The sequence below is a fragment of the Pongo pygmaeus genome, chromosome 10 (genome assembly GCF_028885625.2).
Source record: "Pongo pygmaeus isolate AG05252 chromosome 10, NHGRI_mPonPyg2-v2.0_pri, whole genome shotgun sequence".
Classification (NCBI taxonomy): domain Eukaryota; kingdom Metazoa; phylum Chordata; class Mammalia; order Primates; family Hominidae; genus Pongo; species Pongo pygmaeus.
Window position 1 is genome coordinate 51,961,007 of NC_072383.2, and position 16,053 is coordinate 51,977,059.

A 16,053-nucleotide genomic window follows, 5' to 3' on the forward strand; every position below is an offset into this window, starting at 1 on the left:
CTGTAGCCTTCTCCCCTCCCCCCTCAGCCTCAGAAGTCCCAGGACAAAGGCCTCTTTCTTGGCCAGGTTTTTGTCAGTGTGTGAGGGGAGTTAGGTGGGGGGCCGCCCAGCAGGGAGATTATTCACCTCCCGTGAAGGGGGACCCCAGGTGTCCTTTGTCCTCCTTTCTCCCAGGCAAAGCACCCCAGCCACATGGCACCCAACTCTGTTAGGCCAGTAAGTACCCTTATTCATCTTTTTTTTTTTTTCCAGACAGGGGCTCACTCTGTCTCCCAGGCTGGAGTGCAGTGGTGTGAACATGTTTCACTACAGTCTCAAACTCCCAGGCTTAAGCAATCCTCCCACCTCAGCCTCCCAAGTAGCTGGTTCTATCAGGTCAGTGCAACCATGCCCAGCTAATTTTTTTTTTTTTTTTTTTTTTTTTTTTTTTTTGGTAGAAGTGGTGTCTCACTATATTGCCTTGGCTGGTATTGAATTCTTGGGCTCAAGCAATCCTCCCCCCTTGGCCTCCCAAAGTGCTGGGATTACAGGCATGAGCCACCTCACCCAGCCCACTTATTCATCTTTTTGCCTCCAAGCTACACAACCAAAGCCCCAGGTCAAACATCTTTCTCCACAGACTATGAGAAAAGAGCCTTTTTTCCTCCTAATTTGTAATGGCTTTCAGCTCTATACGTCTAGCTTCAATCCTGACATCTGAAGCTTACATTTTTTCTTCTTACAATGTTCAAGTTAAATTAGAAACATCTGAAGACTGGAGAAGCAGATAGGTGCCACTCTGGAGTAGGACTGGCATTCAACCAGCATGCTCTGATGGGATTGTGTTTGCTGTTAAAATAATGAAAATGTTCTGTCCTAGTTGATAAAAGGCAGCTGCTGTGAGCCCTCTAAGTGTCCCCCACAACTCCACCAATAGCCTAGTTCTCCTCTAAGATCCCCAACAACCCAGCAACACAACCGTGGAAGTAAAGAGGCAATGCTGGTACTATAAGGAGCCTCCTGTGCTGCCTGCTTGTGCTGGAATTGGCCAATGCCCATGCCAAATCTATGGTTAAATGCTTTGAATTCCATCCCTTTTCCAGTAGATCATGACTGCACATGCATGATCAAGGTAAGACAGGAGGCAATCCAATGACTTCATTACATGTTACATGTGGGTTCAGAATCTCTTCAGACTTGGGCATGAATCTGGGTCACGTATGTAGGCTCTCAGATATAATTCTCTCATTTGCATATTTATTTGGGCCACTCAGAGGGGATGAAGAATCGTAACAGTCACACTTATGGCTGACTATATAATGATATCAGGTTACAGACAGTCAACAAACATTTATTGAATAAGAATTATCAGTTCAGGATACTGGTGTTGCATAGACAATTATGGGTAACACAAGGCTCATCATTCATTCATTCAACAAATATTTATTGAGTGTCTACTATGTTTTACATCCCAGGAACACAAAGATGAGCAAGACAGTCTGTATCTTCAGTCAAGTCTAGTCAGGGAATTACATTAATAAGGTGTATATAATAAAATAAAATAAAATAAAATAGGCCGGGCACGGTGGCTTATGCTTGTAATCCCAACACTTTGGGAGGCCGAGGCTGGCAGATCACCTGAGGTCGGGAGTTAGAGACCAGTCTGACCAACATGGTGAAACCCCGTCTCTACTAAAAATACAAAAATTAGCCAGGAGTGGTGCCATGTGCCTGTAATTCCAGCTACTCAGAAGGCTGAGGCAGGAGAATTGCTTGAACCCAGGAGGTGGAGGTTGCAGTGAGCTGAGATCACACCACTGCACTCCGACCTGGGTGACAGAGCGAGACTCTATCTAAAAAAAAAAAAAAAAATGTGAATTAAAAAAATAAAGGTGTATATATAGTGCTATGGAGAAGAAGAGGAAATAAATTCTGCCTAGTGAAATTCAAGGAAGGCTCTACAGAGGAGGTGACAATTAAGTTAGGCTGTGGAGAAAAACTAGGAACTTCCCAGGCAGAGAAGGGGAAAAGAGTATTCCAAGCAAAGATGTGAAGGCATGGAGGCATAAAATACAGAGCAATACTTTGGGTTTACTAGGTTGGGGTATGGGATGGGAAGTAGGAGAAGATAAGCCTGGAAAATTTGACAGGGGCTAAATTATACAATGTCTGGAGAGTCAATCTAGGGAGAATGTACTTTATCCTATAAATAATAGGGATTCATAGAAGTGTTTGAGGTCATCTACTACTTATTTGAAGGGACAGACATAGTCAAGTAGGGTGTTCTAAGTGAAGAGACAGCCTTCCTTCAATAAGGTGACTGGCTAGGTGGAGATGTCTCTCCCATCTCACCCTCACTCTTCTCCTACAGAAAAAGAGGACTTCACTGTTGTTCTCAGGCTGTGTTCTGGAGGCAGAACACCCTTTACAGCCCTCAAAGGAGGGGATGGTTCCTTTAGCCCCTTCCTCTCAGATTCCTGAAATCCAGACCAAACACCCTTCTACCTTAAGTCTCTTTTGTTTGATTTACAAATTGCAGAACATTAGGAGCCAGCCTGAATGGGTTGGATAGTGCCTAAGACTTGGTAAAGCAGGGATGTCTAAGGTTTTCCTATCCTCAAGATTCTCCCACTTCATCAAAGGTAGCAGAGACAGAATATGATACAGAGAAAACCACGGCCACATATCTTTACTATTTTATCATTCTCCACGTATGCTGCTAACCCACCCCCTAAAAGATTGACTTCTTGTCACACCTGGTCAACCCACCCCTACCCTCACCCTCATAACGTGTGTGTACACCACCAGCAGCAGCAGGTCAAGCCACAAGCAATGTTGCCAAACACCCCACTGAGTTATGCAACCAGCTTCCCGAGAAGGGCGGGGTGGGTAGAGGTAGAACCAGGGGAGGGCCATGGGTCCCAGAGGGAGCTGGCTGCCTTGCCTGCTTGCCTGCTGGTCTGACCGCAGTGGCCCCAGAGGGTGGGGGCAGGGCTGGCCCTTTATCAGTGCCCTGCAGGGTTGCACCCAACACCCCCTGGCTTCCTCTCTCAACAGACGGAAAGGGGAGGCAGCCACAGGGGGCAAGGGGAGGGCTGGGCGTTATCCTAGGCAGCAGAGCCGGGCGGTTACCCCGATGGTTGGGGGAGGTGGTAGAGGGGTCTGGGACCAAGGAATAGTGAGGCCTCTCTTAGCGGGGGGCCCTGGTATACACAGAGGCTCAGATGGTGGACTAGATTTCCTGAAGCATCTAACTCATTGTTCCTTGTGTTCCAGTTTGGGTAAGGATAGGATTTAAAAAAGTCTTTGAGGAGGTTTCTTTCCTCAGATAAGAATTTTTAGACGATTGACTCAGGAGTTAAGGGGAGACTGAACCCCATTCTCAGGACAAAAGGGTTTGGGGCTTTCAAGGGAGTTGGATACGACTGAGGTTCCCAGACCCTGGCATCTAAGAGTTATGCCCTTTAGCAGAGCCTAGTACTAACACCAAAATGGATGAAGGCTGATAGATAAACCTAGTATAGTCCCAGAAGAATTAATCCCTGGAGCTTAATTCTACTTTATTTTATTATTATTATTATTATTATTATTATTATTATTATTATTATTTTGAGATAGAGTCTCACTCTGTCACCCAGGCTGAAATGCACTGGCGTGATCTCGGCTCACTGCAGCCTCCGCCTCCCAGTTTCAAGCGATTCTCCTGCCTCAGGTTCCCAAGTAGCTGGGATTACAGGCGCCTGCCACCACGCCCAGCTAATTTTTGTATTTTTAGTAGAAACGGGGTTTCACCATGTTGGCCTGGGGCTTAATTCTAAATCTAGAAAGAGAAGTAGTTTCACGGTGCATAATAGATCTTGAGTCTTAACACATGGGCTTGAGGCTGGGCACGGTGGCTCACACCTCTAATCCCAGCAGTTTGGGAGGCTGAGGAAGGAGAATCATTTCAGCCTAGGAGTTTGAGACCAGCCTGGGCGACATAGTGGGACCCTGGTTCTACAAAAAATTTAAACAAAAAATTAGCCGGGCATGATGGCATGCACCTGTACTCCTAGCTACTCAGGAGGCTGAGGTGAAAGGATGGCTTGAGCCCAGGAGGTTGAGGCTGCAGTGAGCTGTGATTGTGCCAATGCCCTCCAGCCTGGGTGACAGAGCAAAACCCTGTCTCACAAAAATAAAACAGGCCGGGCGCGGTGGCTCACGCCTGTAATCCCAGCACTTTGGGAGGCTGATGCAAGCGGATCACCTGAGGTCAGGAGTTTGAGACCAGCCTGGCCAACATGGTGAAACTCTGTCTCTACTAAAAATACAAAAATAAACTGGGTGTAGTGGCACACGCCTGTAATCCAGCTACTCAGGAGGCTGAGGCAGGAGAATCACTTGAACCCGGGAGACAGAGTTTGCAGTGAGTCGAGATCGTGCCACTGCACTCCAGCCTGGGTGACAGAGCGATATTCCATTTCAAAAATAAATAAATAAATAAATAAAATATAAAATGAAATAAAAAGACTTGGGGGCTGGGCATGGTGGCTCATGCCTGTAATCTCAGCACTTTGGGAGGCCGAGGCAGGTGGATAACTTGAGGTCAGGAGTTCGAGACCAGCCTGGCCAACATAGCAAAAGCCTGTCTCTACTAAAAATATAAAAATTGGCTGGGTGTGGTGGCGGGCGCCTGTGGTCCCAGCTACTTGGGAGGCTGAGGCAGGAGAATTGCTTGAACGCAAGAGGTGGAGGTTGCAGTGAGCCGAGATCGCGCCACTGCACTCCAGCCTGGGCAACAGAGCGAGATTCTGTCTCAAAAAAAAAAAAAAAAAGACTTGGGCTTGGTGTCGAGTGTGGTGGCTTAAACCTGTAGTGCCAGGTATTCAGGAGGCTGAGCCGGGAAGATCACTTGAGCCCAAGAGTTTGAGGTTACAATGAGCTATACTCCAACCACTGTACTCTAGCCTAGGTGACAGAGCAAGACCCTATCTCTAAAAAAAACCGAAAAAACTTGGGCTTGGGTCCTGGCATTTATTGGCTATGTAGCCTTGGGTAACCCAACCTTTCTGTTCTTTTTTTTTTTTTTTTTTTTTGAGAGGGAGTTTTGCTCTTGTTGCCAGGCTGGAGTGCAATGGCACGATCTCAGCTCACTGAGACCTCCACCTCCCAGGTTCAAGCAATTCTCCTGCCTCAGCCTCCTGAGTAGCTGGGATTACAGGTGCGTGCCAACATGCCCAGCTAATTTTCTGGGGTTTTTTTTAGTAGAGATGCGGTTTTATCATATTGACCAGGCTGGTCTCTAACGCCCGACCTCAGGTGATCCACCCACCTCAGCCTCCAAAGTGCAGGGATTACAGGTGTGAGCCACCAACCAAGCCCGGCCAACCCAACCTTTCTGAGCTTTATTTCCTCACCTGAAAAATGGAGACAATAATGAGAATGCCCACTTAGTGAAGTTGTTAGGAAGATAAAATGGGATCAATACAAAAATTAGTCTGTTACTTATTAGATGAAAGCTTAGATACCTGGAGGCCAGAGTGACCCAAGGGCTTGAGGAACTTTGAATGCCCTATCTGGAGGTCAGACTCTGGTAGAGAGATGCTTGGGACAAACTGAAGCCAGTAAAGAGCCTGATTCTGGGGGAGAGCAAGAGCTAGGCTGCACTAGCGTTGGCGGGGAGGGGTGGTGGCTAGACTTCCAGGAACTAGCCTGCAGGCCATGGCTCTCCCATCCCAGCACTACTGGGCGGGGCTAGTTCCAGCCACGCCATGGGCGCAGTGCCAGGCTTATGGGCTTCAGTCACCTTCCAGGAACCCCAGAACCTCCGCCCCACCTCACTATTGCAACCCTCTAAAGTGGGTGGAGCTGCTTAGGAAGTCCCACCCTCTGCTCCTCCTCAGAGGATGGAAGGCCAGATCCCTGGCCATTTACCAACTTCTTTTCACAGGCATCCTTCTTATTCCAGACCTCCATCTTTGCCCCTGCTGCTCCCCTCTACCTGGAATGCCTTCCTTGGCCCTTTCTACCAATCTGAGGCAGCATGGAGTAGACGAGAGATCTGGGTTTGAGTCTCAGCTCAGCACCTAGCAGCGTGGACTTGGGCAAATTATCTAACCTCCTTGAACCTCAGTTTCCCCTTGGTAATGAGTGAGAACAGAGCTTCCATCACAGGTTGTGTAAGGGATCAGATGAAGCAATGCACATACAGTGCTTATACAGGAAACACATTAATGTTGGTTCCCTTCTTATAATCTACTCTCCAAGGAGAGTTCATTTCAAGCTCTAGGTCTGCAACACTTTCTAGCTATATTCACACATACACATAGTCCTCTTTTCTTTCTTTCTCTTTCTCTTTTTTTTTTCTTTTTGAGACAGAGTATCACTCTTGTCACCCAGGCTGAAGTACAGTGGCGCAATCTCGGCTCACTGCAACCTCCGCCTTCCGGGTTCAAGCAATTCTCTGCCTCAGCCGCCTGAGTAGCTGGGATTACAGGCACCTACCACCACAGCTGGCTAATTTTTTGTGTTTTTACTAGAGACAGGGCTTCACATCTTGGCCAGGCTGGTCTTGAACCCCTGACCTTGTGATCCATCTGCCTCAGCCTCCCAAACTGCTGGGATTACAGGAATCAGCCACCGTGCCCCGCCAATTTTTGTAGAGACGGGGTTTCACCATGTTGGCCAGGCTGGTCTCAAACTCCTGACCTCAGGTGATCCGCCTGCCTCGGCCTCCCAAAGTGCTGGGATTATAGCTGTGAGCCACCACACCTGGCCATATTCCTCTTTTCTAACTTATTTTGCAATAATATGTACCAGAGAATTAATAATGTCATTTAAATATTTTTCTATTTGGACCACATGATTTTGTATTTTATTATATCATCCTATAATAGTGATGGTAAAAATGGTATTGAACAAAATTTGTCTAAGGCACCACAGTACAATGGCTAAGAGCATGAGTTTCAGAGTCAGAAATGCCTGCACTCGAATCTTGGGTCTGAAGATGGGAACAATAGACACTGGGGACTACTGATGGCAGGGAGGGCTGAAAAACTACCTATTGGATACTATGCTCATTTGCTCATTACCTGGGTGACAGGATCATTCATACCCCAAACGTCAGTGTCATGCAATATACCCATATAACAAACCTGCACATGTACCCTCTGAATTTAAAATAAAAGTTGAGGCCAGGTAAGGTGGCTCATGCCTGTAATCCCAGCACTTTGAGAGGTTGAGGCAGGAGGATCTCTTGAGCTCAGGAGTTGAGACCAGCCTGTGAAACATAGTGGGATCCTTCTACAAAAAAAAGAAAAAATTCTTTTTAATTAGCTAGGTGTGGCTGCATGCAACTGTAGTCCCAGCTACTCAGAAGGCTGCAGTGGGAGGATTGTTTGAGCCTAGGAGGTCAAGGCTGTAGTAAGCTGTGATCATGCCACTGCACTCCAGACTGGGTAACAGAGAGAGACCCTGTCTAAAAATAAAATAAAATAAAATAAAATAAAATATTATTATTATTTTCTTTTTTTTTTTTGGCGGGGGGGGCGACAGAGTCTCTCTCTGTCCCCTAGGCTGGAGTGCAGTGGTGCGATCTCAGCTCACTGCAAGCTCCATCTCCCGGGTTCACGCCATTCTCCTGCCTCAGCCTCCCGAGTAGCTGGAACTACAGGCATCTGCCACCATGCCCAGCTAAACTTTTGTATTTTTAGTTTATTTTTAGTTTAGATGGGGTTTCACCTTGTTAGCCAGGATGGTCTCGATCTCCTGACCTCATGATCTGCCCGCCTCGGCTTCACAAAGTGCTGGGATTACAGGTGTGAGCCACCGCTCCTGGCTTATTGTTATTATTTTTTGAGATGGAGTTTTGCTCTTGTTGCCCAGGCTGGAGTGCAATGGCATGATGACGGCTCACCGCAACCTCCACCTCCTGGGTTCAAGCAATTCTCCTGCCTCAGCCTCCCAAGTAGCTGGGATTACAGGCATGTGCCACCATGCCCGGCTATTTTTATATTTTCAGTAGAGACGGGGTTTCTACATGTTAGTCAGGCTGGTCTCAAACTCCTGACCTCAGGTGATCCTCCCGCCTCAGCCTCCCAAAGTGCTGGGATTACAGGTGTGAGCTACCGCTCCCAGCCCTAGTTTTTAAATTTTTTTTAGAGTCAGGGTTTGACTCCTAGGCTGGCGTGTAGCAGTGCTATCATAGCTCACTGCAGCCTCAAACTCTTGGGCTCAAGTGATCTTCCCACCCCAGCCTCCCAAAGTAGCTGAGACTACAAGTGTGTGCCACCACACCAGGCTAATTTTTAAATTTTTTGTAGAGATAAGGCTTCACTATGATGCCTAGGCTGGCCTCAGACTCCCAGACTCAAGCAATCCCCCAACCCTTGCCTTCCAAAATGTTGGGATTACAGGTGTGAATCACCGTGCCTGGCCTTTTATTTTTTAAATAATCCACTCACTCCCCTTCACATCCAGAACTATAAACTTGCAGACATTGTTAACTTCCTTGTCCCTCTTGCCCTCCATAGAACTTTCCTGGAAAAAAATCAAATTCTAGTTAAATCCAACAATTCAGCTTCTCCATATATATACCTAGGTAGCTGAATATTGAAGGAGAAAATCTCAGAATCTGGCTAACTAGCATCACTTTAAATTTATGCCCCTAAGCTGGGTGCAGTAGCTCATGCCTGTAATCCTAGCACTTTGGGAGGCCGAGGCAGGCAGATCACTTGAGATCAGGAGTTCGAGACCAGCCTGGCCAACATGGTGAAACCCCGCCTCTGCTAAAAATACAATAATTAGCTGGATGTGGTGGCGCATGCCTGTAATCCCAGCTATTTGGGAGGCTGAGGCAGGAGAATAGCTTGAACCTGGGAAGCAGAGGATGCAGTGAGCTGAGACGTGCCACTGCACTCTAGCCTGGGTGACAGAGCAAGACTCTGTCACCAAAAAAAAAAAAAAAAAAAAAAAATGCCCCTAAAACGCAACACTCCCAAATAATTCTGTATTTCCCTGGTAAATTCTCTTTTCTACCCTGCATAATGATTGTTTCATACCTTCTCTCTTCTAACACCTCCAATACCACCTCCACTTCACTCTCAGCAGGTGATCTTGCTTCATGTTTCATTGATAAAATAGATGCAATTAGATGAGACTGCCTCATTTTTTCTAATACCAAATCCACCAGTTTACTTGTATCTATTCCCACATGCTTGGCCTTCTACCTTATCAAGGTGAAAGAAGGCAGCCGGGCACAGTGGCTCACGTCTGTAATCCCAGCACTTGGAGAGGCCTAGGCGGCTGGATCACCTGAGGCCAGGAGTTTGAGACCAGCCTGGCCAACATGGTGAAACCCCATCTCTACTAAAAATACAAAACTTAGCTGGGCGTGGTGGCGCGCGCCTGTAATCCCAGCTACTCAGGAGTCTGAGGCAGGAGAATCACTTGAACTCAGGAGGCAAAGATTGCAGTGAGCTGAGATCTTGCCACTGCACTCCAGCCTAGGCGACAGAATGAGACCCTCTCTCAAAAAAAAAAAAAAAAAGATGAAAAAAATATCCCTCTTCCTAAGGAAAGTCATCCCCTCACAGCTCTGTGAAGGGATGAAAAAAATTGGAGTCCTCTGAGTGCATAGCTAACATTCAATTCTGCCCCCTAGCAACGTTGTTCTCTGTACAGGTTACTATGTGTGATGTAGTCGTGAGGAAGGTTGGTAAAGTAATTAAGAGGTAGGGGTGGATCTTTAGGTGGCAGTCTAAAGAGTTCATCCACGTAGCACCTCAACCTACTGGATGAAAGTTGCAACTACATAACCCCAGGAATCTTCTTTTTTGTGGTCTTAATTTTCATCATAGTCATATGTTAGGGAGACACCTCCTACACCTCAGAGACAAAGCCAGACTGTTGTTAGGTTAGATGCCACCTCTGGGTGCGGTGGCTCATGCCTGTAATCCTAGCACTTTGGGAGGCCAAGGCAAAAGGATTGCTTGAGGCCAAGAGTTTGAGACCAACCTGGGAAACATAGTGAGACCCTGTCTCAACAAAAAATTTAAAAATTAGCCAGCTGTGGTGGCGCACACCTGTAGTCCCAGCTACTTGGAGGCTGAGGGGCAAGGATCACTTGAGCCCAGGAGGTTGAGGCTGCACTCCATCCTGGACAACAGAGGTTTTTTTGTCTTATCACAAAAAAAAAAAAAGATGCTGGGCGCCGTGGCTTATGCCTGTAATCGTAACACTTTGGGAGGCCAAGGCGGGCAATCACCTGAGATTGGGAGTTTGAGACCAGCCTGACCAACATGGAGAAAACCCGTCTCTACTAAAAACACAAAATTAGCCTGGCGTGGTGGCACATGCCAGTAATCCCAGCTACTCGGGAGGCTGAGGCAAGAGAATCGCTTGAACCCAGGAGGCGGTGGTTGCAGTGAGCCGAGATTGTGCCATTGCACTCGAGCCTGGGCAACAAGAGCAAAACTCAGTCTCAAAAAAAAGATGTCATCCTTCTATTGTCTCCCCAAGGCCTGATTTTGTGGAGGGGATTCGCCCACATCTCCAGGTCAACAGCTGTAGTTGCCCCAACTCTGCTGTGATGACCACTGTGCTGTTTCCTATTATGCAGTGGCTGGAGTAGAAGCAATCTATGACTGCTATAGCAAGAGCCAAGGCAAGCCCTGGGTTGGGAGTTAGTGTCTAGAGCCTTATCTAATTGAATTGTGTGGCCCTAGGCAATCTGAATTGCTTTTCTGAGTCTGCTTCCACTATAAAATGGAAAAACCAAACAAAAAAATCCCTCTCACTGTCTCTCCTAAGCATATGAAATAAGGCTCCTTCCACACCCGGGTTGATTAGACTATCAAGGATAGAAACATTGCTAACTTTTTTTTTCTAAGAACATTGAGGCTGGGTGCGCTGGCTTATGCCTGTAATCCCAGCACTTTGGGAGACTGAGGCGGGCAGATCACCTGAGATCAGGACTTTGAGACCAGCCTGGCCAACACGGTGAAACCCCATCTCTACCAAAAAGTACAAAAATTGGCCAGATGGGATGGTGTGTGCCTGTCTGTAGTCCTAGCTACTAGGGAGGCTGAGGTGGGAGAATCCCTGGAACCAAGGCGGTCGAGGTTGCAGTGAGCCGAGATCCCATCACTGCACTCCAGCCTGGGCGATAGAGTGAGACCCTGTCTCAAAAAAGAAAAGAAAAGAAAACATTCAAGCTTTGGCTTGAATGCCCATGTCAATTTTGGTCAATTAATCCATCTTGGAAGAACTCAAACTTATGCTGAGCAAACTTAGAAGAATATAACATATAAACCACATGGTTAATTTACATATTTCTACATAAAACTTCCAGTGGCCTGGCCGGGCACGGTGGCTCAGGCCTGTAATCCCAGCACTTTGGGAGGACGAGGCAGGCGGATCACTTGAGGCCAGGAGTTTGAGACTAGTCCAGGCAACATGGAGAAACTCAGTATCTACTAAAAATACAAAAATTAGCTGTGCGTAGTGGTGCACACCTGTAGTCCTAGCTACTTAGGAAATATTTATCTATTTTCAAGCTGAAAATCACTTGAACCTGGGAGGCTGAGGTTGCGGTGAGCCGTGATCGCACCACTGAACTTCAGTCTGGGTGACAGACAGCGAGAGACTCTGTCTCAAAATGAGAGAGAGAGAGAGAAAGAGAGAGAGAGAGGAAGGAAAGAAAGAAAAAGAAAGGAAGGGAGGGAGGAAGGAAGGAAGGAAAGAAAGAAAAAGAAAGAAAGAGAGAGAAAGAGAGAAAGAAAGAACGAACAAAACAACCTCTCTGTACCACTTTTTTTTTTTGAGATGGAGTCTCGCTCTGTTGCCCAGGCTGGAGTGCAGTGGCGTGATCCAGCTCACTGTAACCTCCGTCTCCCGGGTTCAAGCGAGTCTCCTGCCTCAGCCTCCCGAGTAGCTGGGACAACAAGCACATGCCACCACGCCCGGCTAATTTTTTGTATTTTTAGTAGAGATGGTGTTTCACTGTGTTAGCCAGGATGGTCTCGATCTCCTGACCTCATGATCCGCCCGCCTTGGCCTCCCAAAGTGCTGGGATTACAGGCATGAGACACCATACCCGGCCGTCTGTACCACTTTTAAATTTTGTTATTAAAAAATAGAGAAAAAAAAACTTCCAGTGGCCTAGACAATCTTATTGGCTAATCAAAATGGTTGACTATTTTGGAAGACAAGTTTGATCATTAGAAGGTTGCTTAGTGAACAAGTGGAATTAGTTGGATAATTTTATTTTATTTTTTTGAGATGGAGTTTTGCTGTCGCCCAGGCTGGAGTGCAGTGGTGCGATCTTGGTTCACTGCAACCTCTGCCTCTCAGGTTCAAGTGATTCTCCTGCTTCAGCCTTCAGAGTAGCTGGGATTATAGGCGCCCGCCACCACTCTCGGTTAATTTTTGTGTTTTTAGTAGAGACAGGGTTTTGCCATGTTGGCCAGGCTGGTCTTGAACTCCTGACCTCAGGTAATCCAGCCACCTCGGCCTCCCAAAGTGCTAGGATTACAGGCGTGAGCCACTGTGCCCACCCTAGTTGGATAATTTTAATGACTAATAGAACAGCATACATCTTCTTTATACAGATATACTCATTTGTGTTGGACAAATAGGTAATCTTCTTTCCTAAATGTCGCTGGAGAAATATTGACAATTTTGGGGGTGGAGATTCTTTGCAGACTACTTCCTTACTCCCCCTTCTCTGAAGACAAGGTACAATTCAATTGATTGGGTTTCAGCTCTAGCCAAGTTAATATAATTGATTCTGTTTATATTCCCTTCAGCCATCTTATTCTAATTGATTGGGTTAGAATTTGATTGTGTTAGGCCTCCAGCCATTTTACTTTGAGTGATTAGGTTGCTAGAACTTTAGATATGTTGATAGAATTATGCTTTCCTGAAACTACACCAGGTTATTTGCTACTTCTACAAATGGCTGATCTCTTCTATTATACTTTGACTTTTTTTTTTTTTTTTTTTGAGACAGGGCCTCATTCTCTTGCCCAGGCTGTAGTGCACTGTCATTATCATGGCTCACTGAAGCCTCTAACTCCTGGGCTCAAGTGATCCTCCTGCTTCAGCCTCCCAAGAAGCTGGGACTGCAGGCACATACCACCATGCTCAGGTGACTTTTCCTAATTTCACTTGTGGTGCACAATCATTTGGGGGACATTTTCTTACTGTTACTGTTTTGTGTCCATTGTAACCTGAAGAACTGCAATGAATTCCTAGTTGGTCTTTCTGCTTTCTGTCTCTTCAAATCCTTTATGCACACACAACTGTCAAATTAATCATTTAAAAATTGCTTCCATAAACCTACAGAATAGAAGAAAATAATTGCAATTTTTGTACCTGATAAGGATCTAGTATCCAGAATATATAAAGAACTTTTACAACTACAACAACAACAAAAAACAATAATCCAACTCAAAAATGAATAAAGGACTTGAATAGACATTTCTCAAATAAAGATACACAAGGCCGGGCGTGGTGGCTTACGCCTGTAATCCCAGCACTTTGGGAGGCCGAGGTGGGCGGATCACGAGGTCAGGAGATCGAGACCATACTGGCCAACAAGGTGAAACCCTGTCTCTACTAAAATACAAAAATTACCTGGGCGTGGTGGCACGTGCCTGTAATCCCAGCTACGGGAGAGGCTGAGGCAGGAGAATTGCTTGAATCAGGGAGTCAGAGGTTGCAGTGAGCTGAGATCGTGCCACTACACTCCAGCCTGGTGACAGGGCGAGACTATGTCTCAAAAAAAAAAAAAGGCCAGGCGCAGTGGTTTATGCCTGTAATCCCAGCACTTTGGGAGACCAAGGCGGGCGGATCACCTGAGGTCGGGAGTTCCAGACCAGCCTGACCAACATGGTGAAACTCCACCTCTACTAAAAATACAAAATTAGCCAGGCATAGTGGTGCATGCCTATAATCCTAGCTACTCTGGAGGCTGAGGCAGGATAATTGCTTGAACCTGGGAGGCGGAGGTTGCGGTGAGCCGAGATTGCACCATTGCACTCCAGCCTGGGCAACAAGAGCAAAACTCAGTCTCAAAAAAAAAGATATGCAAATAGACAAACATATGAAAAGATGCGCAAATCATTAGCCATTAAGGGGCCGGGCGCAGTGGCTCACACCTGTAATCCCAGCACTTTGGGAGGCTGAGGCGGGCAGATCACGAGGTCAGGAGATCGAGACCATCCTGGCTAACATGGTGAAACCCCGTCTCTACTAAAAATACAAAAAAAGTAGCCAGGAGTGGTGGCGGGCGCCTGTAGTCCCAGCTACTTGGGAGGCTGAGGCAGGAGAATGGCATGAATCCGGGAGGCAGAGCTTGTAGTGGGCTGAGATCATACCACTGCACTCCAGCCTGGGGGACAGAGCGAGATTCCGTCTCAAAGAAAAAAAAAAAGTCATTAGTCATTAGGGAAATGCAAATCAAAACCATGAGACACCATGGTTTACAACCACCACTAGGATGGTTGTAAAGAAAATACAAAACCAAAAAACTCCGAAAATACCATGTGTTGGTGAGTATGTGGAGAGGAGAAATCAGAACCCTCAAGCATTGTTGGGAATGTAAAATGGTGCAGCCACTGTGGAAAATAATTCGGTAGTTCCTCAGGAAGTTAAACACAGGGCCTGGTGCAATGGCTCACGCCTGTGATCCCAGTGCTTAGAAGCCCAAGGCAGGAGGATTGCTTGAGACCAGGATTTCAAGGTCATCCTGGGCAACAAAGCAAGAGTCTATCTCTACAAAGAAATTTTTTTTTTTATTTTTGAGACAGTCTCACTGTTGCCCAGGCTAGAGTTCAATGGCGCGATCTTGGCTCACTGCAATCTCTGCCTCCCAGGTTCAAGTGATTCTCCTACCTCAGCTTCCCAAGTAGCTGGGATTACAGGCACCTGCCATCATGACCCGCTAATTTTTGTATTTTTGTAGATACGGAGTTTCTCCATCTTGGCCACGCTGGTCTTGAACCTCAGGTGGTCCACCTGCCTTGGCCTCCCAAAAGTGCTGGGATTACAGGCGTGAGCCACTGCGCCAGCCTACAAAAAATAAATTTTTAAAAAATTAGCCAAGTGTGGGCCGGGCACGGTGGCTCACACCTGTAATCCCAGCACTTTGGGAGGCTGAGGCGGGCAGATCACAAGGTCAGCAGTTCGAGACCAGCCTGACCAACATGGTGAAACCCCGTCTCTACTAAATACAAAAATTAGCCGGGCGTGGTGGCACACACCTGTAATCCCAGCTACTCAGGAGGCTGAAGCAGGAGAATTGCTTGAACCGGGAGGCAGAGGTTGCAGTGAGCCAAGATCATGCCATTGCACTCCAGCCTGGGTGACAGAGCGAGACTCCATCTCAAAAAAAAAAAAAAAAAAATTAGCCAAGTGTGCTAGTGCACGCTTGTGGTCCCAGGTACATGGGAGGCTGAGGCTGAAGGGTTACTTGAGACCAGGAGGTTGAGGCTGCAGTAAGCCGTCTCCTCACCACTGCACTCCAGCCTGGAAAACAAAAACAAAAAAGCAAGAAACAAAACAAAGCAAAAACAAAAAACAAAGTCCCAAAAAGAAGTAAAACAGGCTGGGAGTGGTGGTTCACACCTGTAATCACAGAACTTTGGGAGGCCGAGGTGAGCGGATCACCTGAGGTCAGGAGTTCCAGACCAGCCTGGCCAACATGGTGAAACCCTGTCTCTATTAAAAACACAAAAATTAGCTGGGAGTGGTGGCATGTGCCTATAATCCCAGCTACTCAGGAGGCTGAGGCGGGAGAATCACTTGAACCCTAGAGGAAGAGGTTGCAAAGAGCCAAGATCCTACCACTGGACTCCAACCTGGGCGACAGAGTGAGACGCCGTCTCAAAAAACAAAAAGTAAAACATAGTTACCATATGACCCAGCAATTCCACTTCCACTCCTAGATACATACCCATAATAATTGAAAATACTTGTGGCTGGGAGGAGTGACTCATGCCTGTAATCCCAGAATTTTGGGAGGTTGAGGTGGGTGGATCACTTGAGGTCAGGAGTTCCAGACCAGCCTGACCAACATGGTGAAACCCTGTCTCT

At 46.8% G+C, this 16,053-nt stretch overlaps 1 protein-coding gene across 1 annotated transcript in view; it reads left to right on the top strand.

Moving 5' to 3' along the window:
* COPZ1 (COPI coat complex subunit zeta 1) overlaps positions 1-16,053 on the top strand; it is a 57,060-nt gene that overhangs the window by 6,786 nt on the left and 34,221 nt on the right. The gene's annotated exons all lie outside the window — the stretch shown is intronic.